This window comes from Oncorhynchus masou, chromosome 28 (genome assembly GCF_036934945.1).
Source record: "Oncorhynchus masou masou isolate Uvic2021 chromosome 28, UVic_Omas_1.1, whole genome shotgun sequence".
Taxonomy (NCBI): domain Eukaryota; kingdom Metazoa; phylum Chordata; class Actinopteri; order Salmoniformes; family Salmonidae; genus Oncorhynchus; species Oncorhynchus masou.
In genome coordinates, this window is record NC_088239.1 from 59,593,986 (window position 1) to 59,602,038 (window position 8,053).

The 8,053-nt window shown below is 44.2% G+C and overlaps 1 long non-coding RNA gene across 1 annotated transcript; it reads right to left on the minus strand.

The window, feature by feature from the left end:
* Positions 1–1,572: 1,572 nt before the first annotated feature.
* On the minus strand, positions 1,573–7,591 carry LOC135518648 (uncharacterized). The gene is made up of 3 exons (XR_010452198.1): positions 7,275–7,591; positions 2,220–2,350; positions 1,573–2,002 (listed from the first exon to the last, which is right to left on the minus strand). It is a non-coding gene; the product is annotated as an uncharacterized LOC135518648 (long non-coding RNA).
* Positions 7,592–8,053: the final 462 nt, after the last annotated feature.

Here is an 8,053-nt window from a genome sequence, read left to right on the forward strand (position 1 = left end):
AACGTGTGGGACACTAACTGTATTACAAGGAACAATAGCAGGTGTTTTTCATTCCAGCTGCTGGCATATTCTGGCCATTCACAATTGACCTGAGGGAACATGATGGCTCTCAACACCCAACAACAGAAATAGTTGGACACTGCCATCCAAACAATTGTTGGAGATTACAATGCCCTCGACCTTGCAATTAAAACGGATCAATTAATCTCTTGCGCTGCTCACTTCTAAAGTAAATACCTACTCAACTAAAGCAGAATGTTTGGAAACAGCTGCCAGTGTGACAGAGGGGCGACTCCACGACCTGGAAACTGTGCAAAAGCTAGAAGGGGAAATCAATCTCCTAAAAAAGAAAACATATTCACTTAAAAATCATTCCCTGAAATTCTGCTGAAACAGAGGGTGACCGACAACGAGGTCAGATCCCAGCTATGCAAGCTAAACTTGAGATGTGGCTTCATCCACCCGGCAAAAATCATCTTGACCTTCCAGAACATAACACACACGTTTTCCACTACCAAGGAGGCTCAAGACATATTGTTGAAGCGCATCAAACCCAACACACAAGGGGACTGGCAGATCTAGGCTAACCCCAATTTGACTGGATCAATACTCAGGTATGCTACGCACAGTCACGAGCCATGGCTGTGATGCTGCCCTCAGCAAGTCAATGATGAGGACATCCCCTCAATTGGGTAAAAGGAACACTATTATTATTATTGCTGAACATCGGAAATCATTATTATTATATTCTCTATGGTCCAGGACATTTAGACAATGATGACCACGCCGATTAATGAACAATGGACAACATATTGAACTGTCATACAGACAGGGCTACAGCGCATTGCATCACTATGGACTAAACTGTTTAGGATAGATGGCTAGTCCCATATGGGCTACCACACAATTCATTTTGATCTTCCTGTTGATGCCAGTCCCCCTCAAGTAATGCTGCTGAATGTATCTCTCATGGAGGACTTGGCCTACAGGCCATGATTCATTATTGTGAAGATCTCAATTAAAGACAGCATTTCTTACACAGACAATTTTTTCCTTTATTTTTTTGTACATACTATAGAGCACATACATTGAGTGTACAAAACATGAATCTATTTCCATGGCATAGATTGACCAGGTAGATCCAGGTGAAAGCTATGGTCCCTTATTGATGTCACTGTTAAATCCATTTTAATCAGTGTAGATGAAGGGTAGTAGACAGGTTAAAACCTCTTAAATGTAATGGCAAAAATGTAGATTTCCGCCTAAATAGACATACCCAAAAGTAACTGATTTTAATGAGCAACGATAAGGACATGTGTCCTTAAATGTGGGATTATTGGAAAGAAAATACCTGGGAGATTATAAGAAAATGGTCAGAACATAGATAGGACTGGCACAGTTCAGATCACACAAGATCAAGCACACAGAGAGTAACCGTATTTATTTTATTTTGCAAGTCGCCATTCATGGACAAGCTATAAATCAATCATTGATGAAAAGAGCTGGAAACACGTCAGATCGCCTCCATAACAAGCTAAACACTTCTGGGGGGGGGGGGGGGGGGGATTGTGACGAGTACAGTTGAAAGCCAAGAAATGGTTTTCATTCATGAGGCAGGGAACTTGATACCTTTGCCAGTCCATGTATAGTACCAGGGAAATGTACGAGAGCATGTCAGTTCATCTTCTTCCCCCTCTGCTGCTTCTTGTCCCCATACTTGTTGCTATTGGATACTAGTGTCCCCAGCACAGAGATTGTTGAGTACAGCTGAAACAGCTGGAAGGGGTTGTATGTTTGAGTACTATCAAACTGTGGGTCTGAACCTGGGTGGTATTGGCTCCACAATCTATAATGACTGTATGCCATCTGTGCTCAGGTTCATCTCCCTCTATTGTGGTGTTTCCGGTGCTGTTTCCAGTGGCCCTAGCTCTGTTCCTCCCTCTTCTCTGAGAGGCCCTGGCAGTTCTAGATTAACTGGCTGAGAGGGGCGAGGAGCCAGGGCCTGCCGTGGGGGAAGTGGAAGAAAGGGAAAAGGAAAGGGGGATACATAGTCAGTTGTCCAACTGAATGTATTAAACTGAAATGTGTCTTCCGCATTTAACCCAACCCCTCTGAATCAGAAAGGTGCGGGGGGCTGCCTTAATCAACATCCACGTCTTCGGCACCAAGGGAACAGTGGGTTAAATGCCTTTCCCAGGGGTAGAAAGACATATGTTTACCTTGTCAGCTTGGGAATCCGATCCAGCAACCTTGGGGATCCGATCCAGGGGTTGTGGATCTGGCAGAGGAGGGTGAAGACCGGCGGGTGCACTTGCTGGGGGTGGTTTGCTCCCAAACATCATCATCTTCTCTGTGGGGAATACAATGAAGGAATATAAAGGGTAAATATTGCTGTAAGATACAAATAATTACAGTTGACTCATTTTACAATAATACATTACTGTAATGTAAAATAAAACTTTGTTACAAATTCCTTGCTGGTGACTTTTAGCACATCATGTTACAGCCCTCTCTTAGAGACAAGCACTGTACATTTCTAACTCCTTCAGTAGGCTCCCCTCCCCCACTAGACAGGCCAGGGGGATTGTAAACTGGCTCTTCACAACTGAACAGGTTAGAGTGAGCAGCAAGCTCACCTCTGTCCACAAAGCACCTCAGAGTATGAGTTCTGATCTCTTCACCAAGATGGCGTAGCAGTGCAGACGTGATTTGTCGTCCTCTCGTGTACTTTTGTATTTTTTGTCTTTTTTTTGTATATATTTAAATTTATTTTCGATCTCTTTTCCATTTATAAATTAAATATACCTTCCGGTAACCCGCCTCACCCAATGTGACACGGGTCCGCTATTTATTTAGACCTTATAGCCAGAACCTCCATCAGAGGCTGTAACGGAATTCTTCGTCCTCCTCTAACGAGGAGAATGAAATGTCGGACCAATGTGCGGCGTGGTATGTGTTCATGATGTTTATTTTACTGAACACTGAAAATACAAAATAACAACGTGAAATAAACGAAAAACAAACAGTCCCGTAAGGTGAATGGAAAAAACACTAAACAGGAAATAATCACCCACAAAACACAGGTGGGAAAAGGCTACCTAAGTATGATTCTCAATCAGAGACAACGAACGACACCTGCCTCTGATTGAGAACCATACCAGGCCAAACACAAAACCACAACATAGAAAAAAGAGTATAGACTACCCACCCCAATTCACACCCTGACCAAACTAAAACAAAGACATAACAAAGGAACTAAGGTCAGAACGTGACAGAATTAGCTACTAGCTATTTAGCCATTGTTAGCCACTGCTAGCGGCCTTTCCTTCTGCACAGACAACAGCTGTTTTTCTTTGCCTGTATAATACTTGCCAGCATCGGACTGCTTTCTCCACTATAACGCCGGATTCCTGCCGTAAACCCTGGACCATTACTCCTGATCATCACAGCTAGCTAGCTGCCACCGAGTGACCCAGCCCTAAAGCTAGCCCCGAGCCAGGCCCACCTTCTACTCTGTGATCACCCGGCTACTCAGTCAATGCCATCCGGACACTACCCCAACACGGCTAGAATCCACCACTCTGCCGAATCCTTGCCGTAAGCTCTGGACCTGTGCATCGGATCATCGCTGCTACCGAGTGGCTATAGTGGCTAACTCCCCTGCCGCGAAGCTAGCACCATTCAGCCGCGAGCCAGGCGCATCTCCCGGCTAGCAAACGAAATTACTACAACTACAATTACCTCTTTTGCCATCTGGTCTGGACCCTTTGTCAACACGGCGCCCCGCCGTACCACCACGACTGGTCTGCCGACTTAACTCCATCCGCTGTGCCCTCAATTGGCCTTCGCCGGACGTGGAGCAGACGCTTCTACTTACCCCGGCCTGCTAACTTTAAACGCAGTGTCTACCACGTGCTAGCGTAGTAACGACTACCCCGCGCTTCCCTGTTCCATCTATTGCTGTTCACTGGACCCTATGATAACTTTACTACATAGCTGATTCCTGCTGGACTGTTCATTAATCACGGTACTCCATTTTGTTTATTTTTTGTTTATCTGTCGACCCCAACTCAGGCACTGTGTGTAGTTAACTGACCCTCTCTGCCCATTCATCGCCATTTTACTTGTTGTTGTTGTCTTAGCTGATTAGCTGTTGCTGTCTTACCCGTTGTTGCCTTAGCTAGCTCTCCCAATCAGCACCTGTGATTGCTTTATGCCTCGCTTTATGTATCTCTCAAATGTCAATATGCCTTGTACACTGTTGTTTAGGATAGTTATTATTGTCTTAGTTTACTATGGAGCCCCTAATCCCACTCAACATGCCTCAAATCCCACCTCCCACATATGTGATGACCTCACCCAGCATAACTAGCCCGTCCAGAGATGCAACCTCTCTTATCATCACTCGGTGCCTGGGTTTACCTCCACTGTACCCGCACCCCACCATACCCCTGTCTGTACATTTTGCCCTGAATCTATTCTACCACGCCCAGAAATCTGTTCATTTTACTCTCTGTCCCCAATGCACTAGACGACCAGTTTTGATAGCCTTTAGCCGTACCCTCATCCTACTCCTTCTCTGTTCCTCGGGTGATGTGGAGGTTAACCCAGGCCCTGCATGTCCCCAGGTGCTATCATTTGTTGACTTCTGTAACTGAAAAAGCCTTGGTTTCATGCATGTTAACACCAGCACCCTCCTCCCTAAGTTTGTTTTACTCAGTGCTTTAGCACACTCCGCAAACCCTGATGTCCTTGTCGTGTCTGAATCCTGGCTAAGGAAGGCCACCAAACATTCTGAGATTTCCATCCCTAACTTCAACATTTTCCATCAAGATAGAACTGCCAAAGGGGGAGGAGTTGCAATCTAATGCAGATATAGCCTGCAAAGTTCTGTCATACTTTCCAGGTCTATGCCCAAACAGCTTGAGCTTCTAATTTTAAAAATGAATCTCTCCAGAAATAAGTCTCTCACAGTTGCCGCCTGTTGTAGAGTTCAGAGTTCGTTCTGCTAGGTGACCTAAACTGGGATATGCTTAACACCCCGACAGTCCTACAATCTAAGCTAGATGCCCTCAATCACACACAAATTATCAAGGAACCCACCAGGTACAACCCTAAATCAGTAAACATTGGCACTCTCATAGATATTATCCTGACCAACTTGCCCTCCAAATAAACCTCTGATGTTTTCGATCAGGATCTCAGCGATCACTGCCTCATTGCCTGTATCCGCTATGGGTCTGCGGTCAAACGACCATCCCTCATCACTGTCAAACGCTCCCTAAAACACTTCTGCGGACAGACTTTTCTAATCGACCTGGCCCTGGTATCCTGGAAGGATATTGACCTCATCCCGTCAGTCGAGGATGCCTGGTCGTTCTTGAAAAGTAAATTCCTCACCATCTTAAATAAGCATGCCCCTTTCAAAAAATGTAGAACTAAGAACAGATATAGCCCTTGCTCCACTCCAGACCTGACTGCCCTCGATCAGCAAAAAAAAACATCCTGTGGCGGAATGTGCTAGCATCAAATAGTCCCCGCGATATGCAACTTTTCAGGGAAATCAGGAACCAATACACGCAGTCAGTCATGAAAGCAAAGCAAAGGATAGCTTTTTCAAACAGAATATTGCATCCTGTAGCTCTAACATCAAAAAATTTTTGGGACACTGTAAAGCTCATGGAGAATAAGAGCACCTCCTCCCAGCTGCACATTGCACTGAGGCTAGGTAACACTGTCACCACCGATAAATCCATGATAATCGAGAATTTCAATAAGCATTTCTCTACGGCTGGCCATGCTTTCCTCCTGGCTACCCCTACACCGGCCAACAGACCCGCACTCCCCGCAGCTACTTTCCCAAGCCCCCCCAGCTTCTCCTTCACCCAATTCCAGATAGCAGATGTTTTGAAAGAGCTGCAAAACCAGGACCTGTACAAATCAGCTGGGCTAGACAATCTGGACCCTCTCTAAAATTATCCGCCGCCATTTTTGTTGCCGCCGAAATTGTTGCAACCCCCATTAACAGTCTGTTCAACCTCTCTTTCGTATCATCCGAGATCCCTAAAGATCGGAAAGCTGCCTCGGTCATCCCCCTCTTGAAAGGGGGAGACACTCTAGACCCAAACTGTTATAGACCTACTGTATATCCATCCTGCCCTGCCTTTCTAAAGTCTATGAAATCCAAGTTAATAAACAGATCACTGACCATTTAGAAACCCACTGTACCTTCTCCGCTGTGCAATCCGGTTTCCGAGCTGGTCACAGGTGCACCTCAGCCACACTCAAACTAAACAATAGCATATCCGCCATCGATAAAATACAGTACTGTGCAGCCGTCTTCATCGACCTGGCCAAGGCTTTCGACTCTGTCAATCAGCGTATCCTTATCGGCAGACTCAACAGCCCTGGTTTCTCAAATGACTGCCTCGCCTGGTTCACTAACTACTTCTCAGACAGAGTTCAGTGTGTCAAATCGGAGGGCCTATTGTCTGGACCTCTGATACTATCTATGGGGGTACCACAGGGTTCAATTCTCAGTCTGACTCTTTTCTCTGTATATATCAACGATGTCGTTCTTGCTGTGGGTAATTTCCTGATCCACCTCTATGCAAACGACACCATTGTGTATATATCTGGCCCTTCTTTGGACACTAAAGGCGATCCCCGAGGGGAACTCCACCCCCCCATTCAGCTGAAAAAGTGGTGCAGGGAATTCAAAAATATTCTTTAGAAATATTTAACTTTCACACATTAACAAGACCAATACAGCAAATGTCCGATTTTTAAAATGTTTTACAGCGAAAACACAACATATATTTATGTTAGACCACCACCAAATCAAAGGAAAAACGCAGAGTCACAAAAGCAGGATTAGAGATAAAATGAATCACTAACCTTTTGAAAATCTTCATCAGATGACATGCATATGACATGTTACACAATACATTTATGTTTTGTTTGATAATATGCATATTTATATCCACAAATCTCGGTTTACATTGACGCCATGTTCAGAAATGCCTCCAAAATATCCGGAGGAATTATAGAAAGCTACGCCAGATAACAGAAATACTCATCATATACTTTGACTAAAGATACATGTTCTACATATAATTAATGATACACTGGTTCTTAATGCAACCGATGTGTCAGATTTTTAAAAACGTTATGAAAAAAGCCTACCATGCAATAATCTGAGACAGCGCTCAGACGTAAATATATTTCTCCGCCATGTTGGAGTCAACAGAAATACATCATAAATATTCCCTTACCTTTTATGATCTTTCATCAGAATGCAGTGCAAGGAGTCCTAGTTCCACAATAAATCGTTGTTTTGTTCCATAATGTCCAATACTAGTGTCCAATTAGCTGCATTTGCTATCACTTTCAGCTCACAAGCCCAAAAGCTGACGCTGGTCCAGGACAACTCGCACGAAAACTTCAAAAAGATATATTCCAGGTCGAATAAACTGGTCAAACTAAGTAGAGAATCAATCTTCAGGATGTTATTTTCATATATATCCAATAACGTTCCAACCGGATCATACGTTTTCAGCTGCAGCCAAATGGAACGGCGGTGGCACCCACAGAGAAATGCGCCACAGGGAAATTGCATTCTGCCAAAACCGTGACTATTTCCCCTCCCATTCGGTCAAAGTTCACACCACCAAAAGCTCCATTCCACGTTCTACTGAACGAGGACATCTAGTGGAAGGTGTAGGAAGTGCTACCAGATCCATATCTTGTTGGGAAAGGAAGGGGTGATGACATCAAAGTTGACCCACATTCAGAATTTCACTTCTTGTTTGGAAGATTGCCTGCCCTATGAGTTCTGTTATACTCACAGACATAATTCAAACAGTTTTAGAAACTTCAGAGTGTTTTCTATCCAATAGTAATAATAATATGCATATAATAATAAATAAATAATAATAATATCCCATTTAGCAGACGCTTTTGTCCAAAGCGACTTACAAGTCGGCTGGGGCCACTACTTTTACATATGGGTGGTCCCAGTGGGAAACGTTATATTAGCAATCTAGGACAGAGT